Consider the following 21,017-nt stretch of genomic DNA (forward strand, 5'->3'; position numbering starts at 1 on the left):
TTGCTAAGAGTCTTTGTTATCTTCTCTTTCTGAGACACGTTCTCATGTATCTGAGGCTACTGTCTTTGAAATGAACTCCGGATCCTTTTGCCTCTACCTCCCAAATAGTTAAATCAAAGATATGCATTAAAATTAAAACAGTCAATAGACTGTAAACCATTAGATATCAGCGGATAAAGCGTGAGACTATGATACCAACTCAGGGAAAGGTCTGGAAAGAAAAAGAAAGGGAAGTTGGCAGACAAACCATGTCAGTCAGTTCAGGGCATTTTCGAGTGTGACTTGATGTCTTTTCTGTCACCCCAACTATTTCTGCCTCCACCGTAGACACCCTATCAGCTAGAGTTTATGCCACTGTTTTATTAATTTTGTACACTTCAGTTAATACACAGTGGCTGAATTCTAACCCGGGAGGTTGTTGGCCAAACCCAGCAGTAAATGGTAGGAGTGCATTTGCAGTTATGGTCAACCTGTGTGACATCCTCATCTACTTATGGTGAGACAGTAGTTAGTAATTTTAGAATACCATCTTCTATGACATTACAAGATAGAGATGAAGATGGAACATTCCTTTATGAGGTAGTTGAGACTGGGCTAATGCAATGTGTGTTCCAAATAATTTTGTATTTAGAGTACATTAGTTTAGTTATTGGGAGATTAATTTCTTCTGAATTTCACATGAAGGACTAACAAAAATTCAGAATATTAAAGTATTTAACCAAGGAGCCAGCAGGTAAAAATGCTTGCCACCAACCTTGAGGACCTGAGTTTGATTCCCACCACCCTCATGGCAAGAGAAGAACAAGCCCTTCAAAATCCCCCCTCCCTCTCTTACACACAAATGTAATAAAAAAAAAGTTGCAACAAACAACAACAAAGTATTTAACCAACAAGGAAAGTCTACATGTTCAATATACCTATCACACACTCCCCCCTTCTACAGAACAATAACAGCAGTGACATGAATGACGTGGAAGAATGTTCTGGAAGCATATTTCGGTTGCTTCTTTCTTAAAAATAATGAGTTAACCTGGGCTGGAGCCCTTCTGGAGAACATGTTGTTAAATGACCATTCATGCAGTGTTCAAGTACTTGATTTTTGATTCCACTTTGAAACTTGAAAATAAATATTTCACGGCAATTTTCTGTCTATTTGTCACTGATATGTTTGAGGAAGAAAGGCATCTGTCGGGTCTAGGATTGTGGCTAAGGCTCCACTTATTGTGGTTGGCAAGCCTTTTTAGGCCTTATAAAACATCCACAGCTGCTTTGACTGCCTGTGTAAGAGAAGTCTCTAAACAGGTCGGTGAGGGAATGGGAATGCGTAGGTGACAGAAGAAAAACTACAGGCTCACAAAGGGCCCAGAGGCCCAAAGCTCCCCGAGTTTTCTGCCCGCCCAGAAAACAGCAGCAATTAAACTGTGTGGAGAAATTGTGAGTTTTGCTGGTGGACCTGCGTGGTTTTCGTCATTTTTCTCCTGCAGGTTTTTACTCGAAGTGAGAATGCAAGCACTGAGAAAATCGCAGCCATGCTGAATTCATTACTGCGGTAGTCACACAAAACCACGGATAAAATTTCAATATCTGCAGGCCACAGTTGAGTAAACAGTTGCACTGAAATTTAATTCCTGTTGACTTTTCCCCCATTCCTCGCCAGGGGCACATTCTGATTCCATAGTACAAAGACAACAGGGGTTACAGCTTTGATTAATGTAGGACAGTGGAAGAGAGTTAGAACTGTAAAATATGTCACAAGTCCATGGAACACAAAGATCTGGCTTCAAGCTGCCTGGTGTAAAAATGAGTTAATTATGCTGTGAGTTACAGGGAATGGTTCAGAATATTCTGCTTGCACCAAGCCTTTGGTGTTATTATTCGGCAGGGGTGGGGGTGGGTGCTGAGCCAGTTCTGTGTTGGGCTCCTTCTTGCCAATCATGACTACAAATTATAGCCAGCATCCTTTTCAGAAACTTCAGCCATCACAAAGAACCACTACCATAGTGATTACACTGGTTACCTACGTTGAGTCTCAAACAGAATTTGTTTTAAAGAATTATCTAGTTGACAGCCTGGAGAAATGGGAGGACTTTGCTTTTCCATCCTTTCTTGAAAAATCAGAATGTCTGGCAACCTTGGGTGACCGCCCCACAAGGGCAGCAACTGTTGGGAGATGAATCGCTGCTGAAGACAGGGAGCCCGGTAGCCTTGTGGTTCACCGTGACTCCACCCAGCAGAGTACTACCCTGCCCTCTAGGCAAAGCAGCTAGGGATGCTGGTCTGGAAGATGCATCATCCTTCAGAAGTTACCAGCCAAGGAGAGGGGCGGCCATTAGTTGGAGGAGCCCACCCACGCAAGTGCCTTGTCTTCCCTCCTCAAAAAGAAGCATATTGTCTTGATAATGTTTCAACTCTATTTATATCCAGGCTCCGCAACTATTACAATGGTTTTCTAATAATGTAATTTGATAGCATTTCTGAGCGTTCTCTTGCAGCCCTTGAGTAGTTCTTTACCCTATACCATGACTGCTTTTTACTTCCTATTATGCCTGCCCCCATTTCTATGTCTCTGAGTTCTGTGTTAAAGAATGACTACTCCATTATGAAGAGCAGCAACAGATACTATTATTGATTGTTAATGTTTCTTTTCTCCCTCCTTAAAGGAAAGATTTTAAAATGTCCAGAGCAATTTCATAAACTCTGTGGATTAATGCATTTGAAAAGTCTTGAATTTTTGAAAGCAGGATTTTATTTCCATATTGCTGCAAATGAGAGCTTTTTCAGATAAGCATATTACATAGAACATAATGTTTAGAAGTTTCTCCATATACAGCATATGCTGGCAGGTCAATTAACAGAATGCATACCAGAAAATGTTTATTCAATAAAAATGAATAGCTGTTAAATAAACCAGCTATTCTTTGACAACATCCCTTTTGTAATGATGGGTGCTTTCTTTGGGGAGGGGTAAATTTTTTGGTACCACCTGGCATTTTTATTGTGTGCAAATCAGCAAAAGGAGAGCTTTGGTGGCTGCGGTTTAGGGTATGGCTATCATTTTATATGAGGAGAGCAGTTTCCAGAGAGTGGGTGAGAAAGTCATTAAAAAAAAAAAGATATGCTGCGCTTGCAATTTGTTACTTAAGGAGTATAAGTAAATGAAGGGCTTATTTTTTGTAGCCTGTCTGATATTTGGTTTAAAATGTTGGAAATTTTGGTCAAAAGAAGAAGTATATGTTTCAAGTTAACAGTGTAAACAAAGAGAAAAAGAAACGTTCCGTGGCAAGTAAGGAGGTAAAAGAGGGAGAAAGTATACGGAGGACTTTCAAGAGCGTCCTGGAAACGAGGAGGAGGGTAGCTATGAGAATAGGATGGATGGAAAGTGCTGATAGTTACATGGGATCCTAAAAGCTCTTTAGGGCGTGAGTAAAGAGTGTGGTGACATAAACTCAAAGAGGGTTTATCAGAAGAATCTGGGAGAATTATAGAGTGGAATTCCACAGTGAGAGTATAGTCAACTCCTTGTATGCAAGGTTCAGTTGATGGATTCAACTGTGGATCTAAAGTTTGGGAGGAGAATTGTGTCTGAACTGAACATGTCCATATTTTCTTGTCCTTGGTCACTAAGCACTAGTGGGATTACTTGCACAACAATTTGCCTTGTGCTGGGTTATTGTAAGTGATGTAGAGATGCCTTTAGAATTTGTGAGAAAAGAGTAGATAGGTTCCTTGCAAATTCATCACCATGTCATTCCAGACATAGATTTGGGTAGCCTTGTTATTCAGTTACTGATGAGACAGAAAAGCAATTTAAAGAAGGGAAGACTTACTCTGGCTCACAGTTTAAGGGTGTAGTCCGTCGTGGCTGGAAAGTTAACAGTGACAGAAGTGAAAGGAGGCTGGTCACGTTGCATCTGCAGTCAGGAAGCAGAGAGAGATGAAGGCTGGTGTTTAGTTTCCTTTCTCCTGTTTATCCAGTCCAGGACCCCAGGGTTGTCACCCACAGTTGGGTCTTCGAACCTTGATTAATCTAATCTAAATGCCTTCCCAGTCACACCCAGGGATTTATCTCCTCATTGGTTATATGTCCTGTCAAGGTAGCAATTAGTGTTAACGGTTGAAGTACCTGTGTGGACTCCAGAAGTCTCACATAGACGCCAGAAAATGGTGACTAGAAAAGGACCAAAGTGTCTATGCTGTAAGCAAAGGTTAGAGGATTTTGTTTTTAGAATAAAGAGAAGTACATAAAAATTTTCCTCTTCACTTTCAAAATGGTGGCATCAAACTCCTTGTTGGTCTTTGTTAGTCACTGACTGAGAGATGAAGGCTGGCTGCTTCATGAGAAAAGCACTTGCCCTTTTTTCTCAGGCATACCCATCTTCTTTTAGGGGACTGTGTGAAAATTCCAGGGCTTATCATTAGTTCTTGCTTTGTACAGAGTGCCCCAGATACCATGGGTCTAGCAGTGTAGGTGTAAGACTGAGGTACCAGGCTAAGCCAGCTCTATCATTCTACTCCATTTCGACTAAAGTGGCCTATCCCATTGCAGCTCCTTTGGTACTGTTGGTAGGAAAGAAGTGATGAGATTTTCAATGTCCTAGATGGGAACCTGCTAGGAAGGTAGTGCAGAGAAGTGTTACCAATATGGAGAGTGCTGCTGGCTAGGCAAGTTAGAAGGTAACACATTTCTTAGCTGCTAAGTAAAAACCCAGTTCCAATTCTAAAGGAATTTCTCTGTTGAGATAAACTTTTATCAGAGACATTGCAGAGGTCAAATTTTTACCAAAAATGCAAAAGAAATCTATTTGGTAGTAATCAGTGATAGCAATGTTAGTGAAACCCTACAACAAATTGAAGCAAAGCAGAGACGGGAGTTTAGATAATTCTGGTAAGTAAAGAAAAACCAGCCACAACAAAAACAACTCCCCCACCCACTTTTCTTAATTCCTCTGGTGCCTATTTCTGGAAAAAGCATATTTCACCCTGAATGCTAAATTTAGCTCTCTCGTCTCTGTTAGTTTAGTCCTGCCTTCCATCAAAACATTGTCTTCAAAGATTTATGTAACTTGTGAGCCTTATATGAAATTCTTTCAAGTTGTGATTGCTGAACAGTTGTGTGCCATTAATCTCTCCATTGAAAATTAAAATGGCATGGGAGGCCAAAAGGAGAGGGGGGTACCCTTATATGTAAGAGAGCACGGGAACAGAACCCCAGATGGCATATCTTCCTATGAGCGACGTGTCCTCTGTCAACTTTAAGAGAAAGCTTTGCTGCTCGGAGATGGTAAAGTTAAGCCCCATCTGTTAATTAGTGGTGGTGGTGGTAGTAGTAGTAGTAGTAGTAGTAGTAAAATAACCCTCCTTCTAGCTTGTCTAATCAAAAGAATCTCTTCTTGAACTCTGAGGAGCTGGGACTTCAGTCACAACCTGTTGACAGATTAACACCAGTGATCGCATGTGTTTGCTTCCCGGTACTAGCAGGCTCCTACCGGTCCTATGAAGCCCAGGGACCCACACCACTGTTTTGTCACTGTCTGGTTTATTAACAGCAGTGCTGAGGGGGCTGAATTGGAAAGTTTGGATGATATAAATATATAGTCAACCTGATGGAGTTTAATAAGCCTGTGGGTGGTGCATAGATTATTTGATTAAAAGGGTCACAAGGTGACTGACTGCCTTTATGACACAAAAAAAGGAATGGTCCTATAAATGCAAGTGGTCCTCAGAGTTATGAGGAGGAAGTTGATGGAGAGGTCTGAATTCCCTGTTGAAAAGTTTCTTTTCATCGCATTGACTTTGAACTCAAACCTATTATAATTGTGAAGTGTCCTGACATTCCAGAGACCCTTTGCTAAACACTGGGTTTGATTCACTTCATAGAAATAGAACCTGTGCCAGGTTCTTTTCTCACTTGTCATGAGAAAACATGCTAAGGTCAACATCTTTGACTGTCTTCCATGCACCTCTGTTACATTTGGCCTACTAAGTGCTGTCCTGTGTAGTGAGGACAAGTATGTGTTAGTGTTTTGTCACTGTGGTCAGACACCTGAGAGAAAGCATGCAGGACAGAAAGAAGAAAAAGTTGTTTGATCTCACGGTTTCAAAGATTTCTATCCAGAATGCTTGGGTCCATTGTGTCTGTGTTCTTGGTGGGACAGAACATCGCGGTAAAGGGCTCCTGACCTCATCAGGAAGCAGAGGGGGGCTCAGGGCAAGACGAGGTCTACAAACATGAGCCCAGTGACCTACCTCCTTTACCTAAGCCCCACATCCTTCAGTTTCCAGAACCTCCCATAGTAGCATCACTAGATGAGGGCCAAGCCTTCAGAATAGGATCCTTTTGTTTTTTGTTGGGAGGGGGAGCACTTCTTAATAAGGTGGGGCATCAGTAAATTCCCAAATCCCCAACTTTCTGAAATCCAAAACAAAGGCCTGATTTGATTCCAAAAACAGTTTTAGTTTGGGGACCATTTGAGGTTTGGGATTTTTTTTTTTTTAATAGGAATGTTCAGCCAGTAAATCCGTGTAGATGTTTCAAAGTAAAACTTTCCAAATTCTGGCCCATTTCTGACCCCAAGCATTTCAGACAAGAGCCACTCACCCTGTATTAATCATCTCTCCACTTTGGCCTACAGAACTTAATTTGTTCATTTGTTTACCTGATTTTTATTCAACTCTTTATTGCCCACTGCTGTGGTAAAGGCAATGCAGGGACCAGATTGATGTGTGTGGACTGGCAAAGCAAGGGCAAAGGCTGAGTGTTTCGGAGTCCTGAGGAGAGCTGAGGCAGTAGAAGAGGCTGCTGGGAAGATATGTGCCATTGTACCTGTGTGAGGCCTCAGTTTCTACTTCTGTGGAGACTTTAAAGAGGGGCCCAGCTAGAAGGGAAGGAACCCTGGGATACTGGTAGCCATTAAGTCAAGCATTTAATAAAGGGCCACTAACCTTGGACTTGTGTGACTGGGGATCTGTCATGGTTCCCTCCCGTTTTCCTCCTTCACTCATGGACACAAATCCTTTAACATCTTGTAAGTCCCTCCAGGGAAGGACTGTCCTTCTCCTTCTCTGATTCTTTTCAGCACACAGCCCAGTGATGACATCCTATGATGGTACAACAGACCCTCATAGAGACCCCCTTCTCAGGGGATTCTCTGTTGGGTCAAGATGAAAACTGTAAGTAACCATCACACATTCTTCGCTGGGTATGGAGCACATACCCACAGTCACGTGGGTCAGCACAGCAAGTGGATCTCAGTTCCAGGCCAGCCTGGGTTACTTGAGCCTTTGTCCACGAGAGGGGTGAGGAGAAGGGAGAGCCCTCTTCTATGCTAAAAGTCACTACAGTGGTTATGTGTTTTTATTCTGATTAATATTATCAAGTACTTTGCCTTTAGCCTTAGCCTGTTACTAGAATCTCTTGCAAAAGTCACATGGGGAATGCTGATAAAACTGCTATGTTCCTATTGATCACCGAGTGGGCTTATCTATCTTAGAGAACAAAACTAACTAAGCTGGGTCTGTGATAACGTCTTTGTTCCATATTGACACAAGCTTCTTAGAATGAAATTGTTTTTAAAGTGGCGAGGGGGTTGGGGGAGGAGCACGTAGTGTGTATCTTTTGCTGGAAAAATACAATGTGTAATTATTAAACAGCTGGTGCTATTGGTAAACTCATCTAGGAGTTGCAGATCAACCTGCCCAGGGATGGAAGTCTCCTTACTGAATTTAAGTTGAAAAAGTGAAGGAAGGTGGATACAAGCTATGTTCTCTCTAATCCTTCTAGATGGCCATTGTATCTTCTGCAGAAACTGTGTGTGTATCAACAATGTAGGGTACCTTTCTTTTTTCATAATAACTCTTACTTTTTTCTTGAATTTAGTATTTTCTAGTGTGTGTGTGTGTGTGTGTGTGTGTGTGTTAGGTTGCAGACTGAGATCAGAGCATAGCCTCAGGTTGTATTTTCAGTTTTGTTCACCTTGGGTTTTTGTTGTTGTTTGTTGGCAGAGTGGTGATAGGGCCTCTCACTGGCCTGGAGCTCACAGCAAATAGTCTAGGATGACCGACCAATAAGTCCAGGAGCCTCCTCCAGCATTAGGATTACCAGTGAGGTACCGCTCCAGGCTTTTTTTCTTTTTTTTTTTTTTTTTTTACCATGGGTTCTGGGGATTGCAGTGGAGTCCTCATCCTTGGCAAGCAGTTGACTGAGAGGAGGGTGTCCCTAGACCTAGCTTGCTCCTTTTTTGATGGTACTGAAGATAAGATGAACTTCTCCATACATCTCTAGCAAGCTTTCTAAGAGTACAAGACTTTTGCTGTCATTTCTCTTCCTTCCAACCATGACTGCATTGTCAGTGTCCTGTTGTGGTCCCTCCTGAGCCCTCGAGCAAAGCAGAGTCTGCTGTTCCCACTGAATGCTCTTCCCACGGTGCTTTTCTTGCCCTGAACTTCTGTCTCTCCACAGAGGAGGGAAGGTGACATGATGTCTTTTTAGTCATTCAAATCCAATAACTTTTAATCTGAAGGTTAAGTAGTGAGATATAAACTAAGAGATGATAATATCAATTTTATGTTCACTGAAGGGCACAATATACCTCTTTCTAGTAGAGGGAAAATTGTGCGTAAAATGTCTTTCGCTTTTCCATAGCCGAGTCATATCTCTCAGAACCAAGGAAAGAAAGATTTTTGGAAATTTTTAATAAAATAAGATGTAGAATCCTAAAGCAGGGCAAGAGTGGCGTTTCGAGATTATAATTATTATGTATTAATTTTTCAAGGCTGCATGGTGCAGAGTGGCTCTCTTGTAAAGGCTTCCTCTACTCATGCTCATTATCCTCTATCCGAACTCAGCAACCTTTTACAAGGTCAAAGACGGAGAGGGAATGACACAATGCTCATTCTTTCCTGACTATTTTTGGTCCTAATGTGTGTGATAAATAACACCCTGATAATATTGCTTACCTTCCCTCATTTTGCTCCCTCCTCTGAGTGAGCTTTCCATTTCAATGCAATAAGCATTCAACATGCAGAAACACTAAATGGCAGTGCCTCTCTACCTGGTGCCACTTTTATTCTGACGTTCAGGTCATGAGATTTATATTTGTCTTAAAAATACAAAGTTTTGTGCTGTGCATTATGTATCTGTATCGTGTGGACTTATGTGTGGACTTGCTGTATCATTCATCTATCTGTAAGATTCGGAAGACATCATGCATGAGTCGAGTATTCGATAGTCATCATTATCATTGCCAAGGTTACGTTCTGTAATGGGGTGATTCATGATGGTGATTGCTGGGGTTGCATTTGGAAAAGAATCTTCCACTTGCCTCAGCTATTTGTTGGGCAGCTTCTGTGTACAAGGTGCTGTGTTGAGCCTGCAGATGAGAAAATGAACCAAAGGTCTAAAGCCCTCAAGCCAAACCCAACCTAGCATTTCACACTGCAGAAAGTACTTTGGACATGTTTACCACGGTATACAACTGTCTCCGTGCCTACACAGCGGTAGTAGTAATTTTCTCACTGATGTGACACCATGGCTGTCAGTAACAATTTCAGGATGAAAAGATGAGTCTTGCTTTGCCCTCTGAGAGGGTCCAGTCCATCATGGTGAGAAGTCACAGCAACAGGAGCATGAGGCATGGTCCCAATGCTTCCACAGTCAGGAAACAGAGATGAAGGATGATGCCCAGCTTGCTTTCTCCTTCTGATTCAGGCCAGGATCCCAGTCCATTGGGGTAGCAACAGCCACACATATTCCTGGTGGTGTTCTTTCTCAAACAACCCTGCCCTCATAGGTACACCTCTATAGGTGTGTTTCCATGGTGATTTTAAACACCATCAAATTAACAGTAAAGATTTAACTGTTAAAAGAGCCATCCAAGGTAACCTATCACAGCAGAGGTTATATGTCCCAGGAACCCTAAAATGGATGTGTCTAGCAGTTTACAGATGTAGTGGCCCTCTCCTGGGTTATTGAGTGGAATGTGTGACAGAATTTTCTCCTCTCATTTTGTAGTCACAGAGTACTTGCTACTTCACACATGTTGTGTGTGTATTATGTGTATGAGAGGTGGGGTTGGGAGAAGACTCCACTCATAGACACACAATGTAAAACTTTGGCTTGCAGTTTCTAGTATGATGCAGTAATGTGTAGGTGTGTTCACACTTCCGTTTTCTTGTTTCCAGTCATTTAGCTGATAGTGTCTCACAAACTAAGAAATTGGACATTAGTAATAGTTAAAAGAATTTCAGCCAGACTGCTGAGGAAATGGAAGTTGGACATACTTGATGAGTCACTGAGAGACCAGCTGTCCTCAGCCATGACTCCCTTGCCTACAGTGCAGGCTTTCTCTTATTCATGGTCTCCCCACTAGACAACACAGAGAAATATTGCCTTCCCTCTCTCCATGCATTCTAGGAATTCACAGTCTAGTTGAGGTGCAGTAAGATACAGAGGCACATACATGAAACATCAATAGAAATTTTAATGCACACAGAGATAAACTGAAGGAGACATGTATAAGCCAATCAATCGATATAAGAATGATTTGGGTCATAAATCCTAGGTGGCCTGGAGAGAAAAAATTAGTATCCACCTTGGTGGGATTTTTTTTTTAAGACTTTGGTGAAATTAGAAAACAGAACTCAATATGTGAACATCTTCTGATTTATTCTAACCCTTTTAGTGGGAAATAATGGATACGAGGTATATCCTGAGCTTTATAGCTTAGACTTGTGGCATGGATATTAAGGGTCAAAAACATTCATCTTTGACCCTTTTAATTATGAGATAAGTGAGCTTAGATTTGATTGTGGAGCAACTGGTGGCATGTTGCTGGGTTGCATGTTGATGGGTTGAGGCCTTTTCATGATGGACAGTGGCATCTGAGTTCACTGTGCTGAGGCACATAGCTTCTGGACTCCTGTTTACATAGCCCATGGAATGGGTGTGAGATTTCCAGGGTTGAGATGGGGCCTGGTAAGTCTGGATGTTTCCTGGGTAAGGTCTGTATTTCCTATACTTTAATACCAAAATCTAGCTATTTCCCTCATCCCGTAATTAGAAAATTGAAACTTTAGTACCTGATTTGGTAAGAGTTGTCAGATCTGAAGATTGTTGCTCAATGCACTTGTTTATTAACTGTATTTCCAGGAAGACGGGGTCAGCTTTGGCATTTTTTATCCTTCTGGGGCCTTTCTTTTTTTCCTTTTTTACTTAGCTGATTCTGTATTTTTTTTTTACATGCTTGTCCAGTGGTTTACTCTACTTCACAATTAATAAAAATTCTTTTGTTTCTGTCATGCAGACCCTATTATTGCTATTGTCACACAACATTGGCTATGGAGTGTGTGTGTGTGTGTGTGTGTGTGTGTGTGTGTGTGTGTGTACACGCACATGCATGTATGAGTGAATACATGGGGGTGTAGCATGTGCATGAGTATGCATACATGTTTGTAGTATGTAATTTTGGAGTTCTTAGATGATTTTCCTCGTTCACTCCCCAGATGTTTTAGTATGCTAACTGGTTTATATTAGTTCTTATGTTTGGACAAATATTTCCACACTTTTGCATGATTACTTTAATTCTTTTAGTAAAATTGATCTCTGACTTGGAGCATGGCTTTTCTTTTGGCTCTCAATGTTCAAGAGCACGTTCCAGGAATTATTTCTCAGCTATCATACGTCATCAGTGCCTGTGCAAAATCTGAAGAAAACTCTCAAAGGCACACTAAGAGCCATTTCCCATTCATTCCTGTGACAGAACTGGCTTGTATACTCTTGATCCCTCCTCATTGCAGAACCCTTGTGCCAGGAAGACCTGTGATGAAGTCAGCCAGGTTCACACACACAGCACGGACACCCCTTTGTGGTGGGCATGTGTGTTCCTGCGGCCCATTCTTGGGCAGTGTGACTGTGACCCTCAGGAGACTCATGCAGCCAGTTTGGTTCACCATTGCCCACTTTTTTTTGGCAAGGAATTCTGTCTTTCTTGGTGGTTCTTGTGGGACTGTGTTGATGGCTTCTTAGAACCAATTGCAGACCCTCCTTCAGAGTTCTCAAGATTCATGCGGGGCTCGAGAATTTGCTTCTTTGGATTTTCTAGTTCATCCTACACTGCCTGGCTAGAAGGCCACACTAGTGGAACTACTGGCTGACAGGGTTAGACTGTGAGATGGAGCTCTGGCCCAACTCACAGTCCTTCCTAGATGAGTTACTATGGGCATCTGAAAACACCTCTGCAACTCACTTTACATATCCATCAAATAGAGACGACATTAAAATTTGCCATCTGGGGTATATTGTGCAATACCTCGTCTGCATGTATTAGCTATTGATTTTATTTTTAACAGTATTGCCACTGCCAGTAAGAATTTAATGTACAAAAGTAGTGTGTGAAATACAAAGAATTTAAGCCATAATGGTGCTTCTTACTTCAGTTTAAAAGATAAACAGTTGAATATTTCCTAAATATTTGATAAGTTGAAGACTGATCATGTTTTGGTTTGTTTGTAGGATTCTTGTTTGGTTGTGACTACTTTTTGCTTTTTTTGTGATTCTCAAGGTTTCCATAGCAAACACTGGATTTGTAGTAAAAAAGAAAAGATACTTTGAGTTGAGGCCCATTCACACTGCTACAAGATGCATACGGAATACATACGGTGATCTTGATCCTACACAATACATTTATGTCTGAAAAATAAAATAATTTTAAGAATCTCGTTCGTATTTATATCTTCAGCTACCACTTGTCTGCCCACTTGATGTTCTCTCTGGAGCCACCAGTATTCTGGATGCTTCCACCATGAGATGTGACAAACACAATCACCCTTATTGAACGTCATCACCCTTCCATGACAAGAGACAAAGCTCTGTCAGTCCAGAAAGATACGGGAAATAAAGCAGGACTACTTTGTTTTGGTGCTCTCCGCGCTTCCCCCGTCCCACATGGCTCCCAGTCCATGTGCACACGCCCATCCCATCATCATAGTCAGGGGCAAGCAAATACATCCTGGCCCGATTCTTCATTCACATCCCAGGTTGATTCCCTTTGGGAGCTCCAGAGGCAGGAGGACCATTTGACTGGATTTCCCAGCTGAAGGTTGAAGCTCCGCCTCTCACAGTTCCTGCATGAGAGAAGCTGTGTGACCAGCTCTCTGTGCCTCCATTTTGTCATCTGTAAAATGGAGCAATACAAATACAGCTTTCTGGAAGAGGAGGTGTGATGAATATGCTAAGCAGCATATTGCCCTTGGCCAAACAGTCTACCTCTGTAAAACGGACTCAGCCCTGTGTTATCAACCTTGTTCCCATATTAAGGATGGGCCAAACCAATAGCCAACATAATAGGCATCCATACATACTGGTCTGGCATGGGCCAAGTTAGTACTCTAGACTGTTCAATTCTTTTGCCTGTCCCACTCATTTTATATTCAAATGTAATCAGTAGGATATTGAATTCTCCATGTTGGAGTCTTCCAAGAACTGCCTCCCATGGATACAGGAATGTTGTGCTTCATGTCATTGAGATAATGGACTGAAATCAGTGCCCTGTCCTGTCTGTCTATTCAGCTCTTCATTTACATTGACCTCAGTGTGAAGACTGTAGGGAACCAGTTCTTGTAGGCAATTAGTGCCCCAATTTCTCGTTTTAGAAAAGAAAACACACACCCTAATCAATAGAGAATCTCTACTCCATACCCACTAGCAAGCATCACCGAAGGGGCCCCATGCACAAATGTTTTAAATTTGGAGGCAGAGTTAAAGACACAGTTGGCCTCCAGAATCTGAATTGAATCAGGGTTTTATTTCAGATAAAAATCTTTGGGTCTCATAACTTAAAAAACACAACTTTTACTGGCATTACGCAATTTGCCACGGGTCATTTACCAAAATGTTTGTATATGTAAGCCCAGGTTCTTCTCTTAAAAAAAAAAAAAAAGGAAGGGTGGAGGGCAGGGATTGGGTTTTGCTAAAATCCAGGTGGTGTTCCAGTTTATATTTAATTTTAATTGGAAATGAAATACAGGCAAAGGAGGGGGGGAACCCACCATGTTTTCTTTACTAAGAGTATCCATTGGGGAGAGGAAGGGCGCTGCCAGCCAGATTTTAAGACACAGATTTTTTATTGGCATGTCTATTTTTTTTTCTGGCTGAATTCTTGTGCCTGCATTTAAAAAAAATAAGTTTTCACACATGGCAGTCATTTTTATGTCTCAGTGCCACTTGCCACCCTCCCTCTGTGTTTTCCATGCAATTAGTACCTAGAACCAGGAGAGCACTATTTACCCAGCACCCAGAAGCAAGAGCTTTTCCCGAGTCCTCAGGTGAGCCCCTTTGAAGTTTCATATGAGGCCCCATTTCATTCCTGTGCTTCATTTGGATTTTTGGAAAAGTGAGGAGTTATAGAAGAAAGAAGAATGAGTGAAAAACTTTATTTTAAGCCAGAATTTGAATGTCCTAAAAAGTACAGGTACATTTTTGTGAAACTGTCATGAAATACCATCAGAGAGAGGGTGGCACAATTAGCAGGTGGCTGCCCCTTCCTAGTTATGGTTGGCCAGGCGCAAACTGGTGCCTACAAAATACTACAAAATACCCAGTGTGCCCTAGAGAGCCAAACCTTCTGTATTGGCTCCTTAGTAGGTGTGGTATTCTGAATTACACATTGAATAGCAAATAGTTTTCAATTTTTTGATACACAGAATGATTTGTAGGAAGAATTGAAAGACATGGATAAAGACACAGAGAAAATGAAGTGGTCTACAGTCCCATTCTCTAGTAATAATGTCTCTTAGCTTTCATTTTCAAAGGCATGTTCTCTTGGTTTCTGAACAATGGTTCCCATCCATCCCCTACTTCAGACTTCACTGATGAGAACATAGCACCAACACTGTTTATCAGCCAGAATCCCTGCAGTCGGTTTTCTGATATGGTAGTTCACCTTTCATCAGTTTTAACTTTGGGGTTCTGTATGTTTACAGTTTTAGGGAAGCAGTTTGGTTTTATTTCAATCCTTGTCAGATGACAAGGATTGGTGTAAGTGATGTAATTTTCTTAATATTCCTCCTTTTCACGTTTGGCCAGCTTTACTAGGTAATTCCTTATCAGGCACAATTCTTTACATATTAACTCGGGACTGCATTCACTGGCCGATTTACTTACTCATATAGATCTTTGAGGCATCGTCCTATTGTGTGGGTCAGTGAGGTCATAAATCTGGCAGCCCTTCTGTCCCTGACCTTCTGAGTTCTGAGACTGCACACATGCACCCCCACACCGGGTGCTTTTGTTTCGTGCAAGAGGAAAACTTCAACATGGTGCCCTGACAATTAGAAATACATCAATGAATGTATTTCTTCTTTTGGGGGCTGATATTCCAAACATCCCTGCTGTCATAGACCCAAGTGAGTTTGAAATCCCTGACAAAAGGTGATAGCTACAACATTAGAAGTAGCAGCCACCTTAGCAAAGTGGGTCAAAAGTTAGTGGTCTCCAGGTTCATGTCAAGTCACTGCATGAGATGGTGCAGGTTGCTTATACAGGAGCCCTACAAGAATATATATATTCTTGTGTGGAAAAAAGGGCAGATTGGATAAGCTGCTATCTTCAAGAATACTGCCGTACTTTCTTTCCAGTGAAATGAAGACAGGTGACAGAATGGCATGTGCAGGAAGAAAGCAACCATCATGGGAGAGAACTTTGAATAAACCAATCATTTACACAATAAACAGCCCAAGTTAGGGGCTGGGTGGTTTGAGGAGCAGCTCACTCAGGTCCTGGAGCCCACAGCGGCAGGTTCGAATCTAGCCTCATCCTGGCTTTTAACAAATGAACCCAAAGATCTTAAGCATCCTTGATCTTTGTGGCTTGTTGGTTTCTTTTTCTTTTCAAAGAGAGAGAGTGTCTTGTTCCTCACCTGTTGCTATGTGTCCTAGTGAAGAATGGAGCGTGGTCTACCTTAGCAGTTACTTCCAATGCTAAAACACTCCCAGAAGTGGCAGAAGCTGGGTCGTGCTTATGGTGAAATTGACAGCACGCTGCCGGCAAGGAATGAAGCAGTGGGATTCTGGGAGATTCTGGCCATGCCTCCAAAACCCTTCCAGATTTCTGTCTCTTTGCACTATTCAAAAATTAAAAGGGCTCCTTTTTAGAATTGGGAAGTCTGGATTTATTAATAAAACTCTTCCTAAGCCATGAACAACAGTGGTTGTAACATATTTTCTAGGCAACTTAAAAGCAGCCATTCTGAGGTTGACAAGCTCCCGTTTATTGCTCTTGTGTTTTGTCCATGAAACCAGGAGGTTTAACTGCAGACTTTGTCCAGGTTCCCCAAACAGCTGTCATGGACTGACAAGACTAGGGACATACTTTCTATGTTTTCTTAGTATTGTGTAACAGGCCGGAACCCCTTTCCCAACCAACAAAAATGTATTTGGTTAAAATATTTCTAGTACTTTGTGTTTGGGTGGGGGCACACTATTAACCCAGTCACACTGGTGAATGAGTTAGGCCTTTGGAAGAGTCACAGCTCTCTTCATTGTTTTACTATCTGGAGCAGTGGCTTGTTTTGCTTTAAGAATGTTTCACTGTGTTGACAAAACGTCCTTTGCTCCCCGAGAGGTATTTTGTGTTCCTGTCTCAGTGGCTTACCTGCTCCGCTCACATTGAAGAGTTCACCACTTAGCAGAGAACAACTGGTTAGCCAATAAATAAAAGATTGTACTCATGAAGGATTGAGCTAGGGCGCATGGTGGGGATTTTAAAGATTCATAACCTACAAGTCAAACTATGTACGTTTCCCTGGCAGCAAAATATCTGTTTGTTTCTGGTTTAGGAAACAGACTTTAACTTTCATGCCTGATTTTACGAAGTTGCCACTTGATGCCAAGTTCTTGCCTTGTGGTTAAGTCAACTAACCTGTTAGCCGGTCTCTGTTGTGCTTTAGCATAAAAGCCCAAATTCCAGGCCGGAGAGGACACTTTTAAGTCCATCTTTATCTCTTTCTCACCTTTAAAAACAAGCTGTGTGTCTGCTTTTGGCGATCACAGCAGAGCAGACTGAGAAACAATCTTCGAAGAAAAGTTGTCATTTGGAAATTTCCCACTATAAAGCTGGGATTTGAGAGGCAGAGAGACCCTTTTTTTGAGGTGTCCCTGTGGGCACAATTGTATTGTCATCACAGCAAAAAGACAGGTTTAGTGGGCCAAGGAAGAAACAAGCTGTTCCAGTTCTCAGGAGGAGCCAGGGTGGATAGCACTATGAGGGCTCACAGGCTAGCTCTTCAGCTACTTGCTGTGTTCAGAAATCCAGGCTAGGGCTTTGCACACAGGAGGCATGTATGCTCTATCCCCAGCCTTTGACACAGAGGGCTAGGGCTTATCCTGAACTCAGGATACTCCTGCCTCAGGGATTCCAGGAGTACACTAAGGGCTGCTCCTGAAGCCATTCTCAAGTGTGCCTTTCCAGTCTCCCTGTGGGCTCACAATGCCTTTCTGAAAGGTCTGTTTAGATCTTGAGCTCTACTTTCTCACTTGTAACAAATTTCCTCGTTCTGATTCTACACCCCCTACGAGAATATGATTAGTGACATCAGTTAACACACCTGTGGGTACTTCAACTTGATTGCACCTGTGTCCTAAACACTCCTTTTCCCTAGACCTTATCCTGAGAACATGTGCGTGATACTTTGTGTTCATTTTTCTTCTTGCTTTTTCTCCATAATCAGAATATTTAAAATTCTTTGGATGATCCACTCCCACATTTTATGGATGATAAAGCTAAGCTCAGACAAAATAAAGGCTTTACCCTTTGCTTAGCGCTTGCGTGCATACCCCTGATGTGTTTAGAAACTGCCTTGTAGGGCATGCTGGGAACACTTCTATATTCAGGGTGAATGAAGTCAGAAGCTGGCCCTGTGGAGCACCTCCGTGCTGTGAGCACTTGTGCCTAGGCATCGTGCGTGCTTGTGTAGCTCGGCATGTACAAGTTCACTGATTGTACATTTCTGTTGTCAGTAATTAGGAAGTAAGGTTTGTGCACTTTAGATCAGGGATTGGCAAACTACCAGTTTAGATTCCATACGTCCGTCTGTCTGCCTGTCCATCCATCTTTGCAATGTATGGGGGAATCAAACCTAGGACTTTGTGTGTGCTTGGCAGCCACAGCTGCCAGTCCTCATATTTTATTGAGATACTATTTTTTAAGTTGTTATTTTGCAGGCCTTTTGAAATTATTTTTTATTAGGAGAGGGGCATGCATGTTCCATAGAGCATCTGGGGAGATCTGAGTTCAGTGTGTGTGAATTGGCTCTCGATTTCCATCATGGTGGTTCTGGAACTCAAACTCAAATTGTCAGAAATGGTGGCAAGCAACTTTATCCACTGAGCCTTCACACTGGCCCCAACTAACATATTTTCAAACAGTCCTGGCTATTGTGTGTAAACAGGCTTGGCTGTGTTTCTGGGAAACTTCATTGAAAGCCTCTGAGGTCTGCCCTTAGCCAGTGGTTTGCCAGCCTCTCCTGGACCACATGTAGAAGGTATCTCAAGGAAACATTGTCTGTGTAGCAAGGTGGTCAAGTCATGTGATTCCTGCAGAACCTTTCTTCTTGGAAAAGGAAAACAAAAGTTCCCCAGTTTGGCCTTTCCAGCATGGTTGGTTTCTCAATTCCAATTCCTCAAAGCCTGGTTCCCTGTGGTTATCCCACACAATCCTGACTGATGCTGGGAAAGACGCCGAGACTTCCCAGAATCCACCAGCAGTCCCCGGGGAGATGACCTCAACCCTTCTCTCTATGTCAAATGTCTCATTGTTATCAGCTGGGCCAGGAGGAACCTTTGCTGCACAGTCCAGTGGATTCATAGTCTACACCTGCCTTCCATTATCCTTGACCATTCCCACACTGCCATTTTAGAATTTCATTTTTCTAGGCATGGTGGTAGTTCAGGTACTCTGAAGGCTGAGGCAGGAGATCACTGAGCCAGAAGTTCTAGGCTAGCCTGGGTAAAAAGGCAAAACTCAAGAATAAGGGGTGTGTGTGTGTGTGTGTGTGTGTGTGTGTGTGTGTGTGTGTGTATGTGTGTGTGTGTGTGTGTGTGTTGGATCTTTGTGGACTATGAAGCATGGTGCCTTCTGGGCAGATGTTCTCCTTGTTCTGTGTGTAATGAACAGTTTTACTAACAATCACTCAAGCAATGGCTGGTGGTCCTATTGTGATGTCCCATCTAAGGGCCATTGTGATGTTTTAATATAAGACAAAAATTAAAGTTCAAAGAAATAATTTAATCTTTTCCTGTTGTGGTGTCAAAGTGGTTGAGCAATGAAGACTAGAAAGGTTAGCCTCTGGGGTTGAGGGAGGAAGACTGAATGTCTCAATGGCTGCTTGTTCCTATCACACCAAGTCAGTTCTTGAAAAATCTTTAGGGACATTGACTCATGTTCTTGGGGAATAGACTGGAGGCTCTCTCTGTGGTAAGAAAAAGGTGATCCCTAGACAGAAAAGAGAAAATGTTTTCTCAAGAGTTCTAAATACAAAAAAAAAAAAAAAAAAAAAAAAAAAAAATCTGCTGCAAACATAGACCAGGAACACTGATGTCCACCAGCCAGAGGACTGTGGCTGTTATTTAACTGAAGCAAGCCATTCGCCCTGTGAGCCTCTGGTTTCTGGTCCATGCCAGTGGGTGGGTCCCTTTGTCCCCATGCTTGGAAATGACTCCAAACATATAGTGTCTACCTGCTGTTTTGGTTTGGCATTAGTGATTTTGGGGTGTGTGTGAGAGAGAGAGGGGGAGAGAGGGGGGGGGAGGGAGGGAGGGAGAGACAGTGTGTGTGTGTGTGTGTGTGTGTGTGTGTGTGTGTGTGTGTGTGTGTGTGTGTGATCTTATCAGACACTGTGTGTGAGAATGGTCCACCCAGTTCCAGCTTCTCAGACCACTCCCTACCTGAGGCCTGATAGCACTACTGGTCTGTCAGTGCCATTTCTTCTTGGGCTGAGATCCCTGGGACAGGGTGATGTCCCATTGGTCTTGCAGCTTTGATCCCTTGCTGGCCAGTGCTGGTGCTGCCCTCTGATACAAAGGGAGCTTGGCTGTTTTGAGGGTCTCTGCTGTGTAACAAGAAAGTCTTTCCCTGTATCGCTGTATGAGTGGACTTTAGCAGCAGGGCCTCACTCCCTGTGAGGTTTGTTCACCTTATTTCCCCCCTCCCTCGACATTGTGAACCTAAGGGAAAGCTCTCCTTGTGTAGGTCTGAGCCTCATGGCACCAGGCTTTAACCACCTCCTTGTTTCCCCTCTCCAGAGAACCGCCAAATAAGCTAGAGTGCTGCCTGTGTTGTAAACTTGCAATGTTTCACGCCTTTGTGGCCCATGAAACAACGAACTATATTTCTAAACAACAAATGAAAACGTCACAAAGAGGGAGGATTGTGGGAGGGAATCATTGCTTTATACCCAGGACCTTTTACAAAATGGGATGTAGAGTCCCACAGGAGAAAACATTGAGTGTCTGGCATCACCTGCCACCTTTTGGGTTGGGTGGGCCTCAGTTTCTCCATCTATAAAATGAGTTTGGAGCATCCCATGCTCCTCGGAGAAGTGGTGCCTAACACCTGATAGGCAGTAAAACACTTGGGTGTAGGACTCTGAATAATGAGTTGACCATGGTGTTCCTTGAAGTCCTCGACTCTCCCAAAATGAGATAATCTTCAAGGCTACTTGTGTCCCATGGTACTGTGAGGACTAGATTTCTTGGAATGTCCCTTTTCAGAGCAAGGGACATAAGAGATGGGATTTTGAAAGCACACATGCACTGGTGTTTCCAAGTCTTCATTTCTGTTGTCTGCTTTCTTCAGCATACTATCTGAAAGCTTCCGTTTACTTCTGTGAGACCAGAGAGATGTGACTGACCCAGCGAGTTCTGAACATGGAAGCTGGGGCCCACATTGGGAAACACAGGAAGGGAAACTGCTAGGACTGTTACTTATCAAAGACATGTTTGCTGTTGGCCTTAGTATAATAATGTTA

General features: G+C 42.5%; 1 protein-coding gene across 9 annotated transcripts in view; it reads left to right on the plus strand.

The window, feature by feature from the left end:
• The window catches only part of Foxp1 (forkhead box P1), a 603,661-nt gene that overhangs the window by 370,459 nt on the left and 212,185 nt on the right, over positions 1-21,017 (plus strand). The gene's annotated exons all lie outside the window — the stretch shown is intronic.

The sequence above is a fragment of the Cricetulus griseus genome, chromosome 8, assembly GCF_003668045.3.
Source record: "Cricetulus griseus strain 17A/GY chromosome 8, alternate assembly CriGri-PICRH-1.0, whole genome shotgun sequence".
NCBI lineage: Eukaryota > Metazoa > Chordata > Mammalia > Rodentia > Cricetidae > Cricetulus > Cricetulus griseus.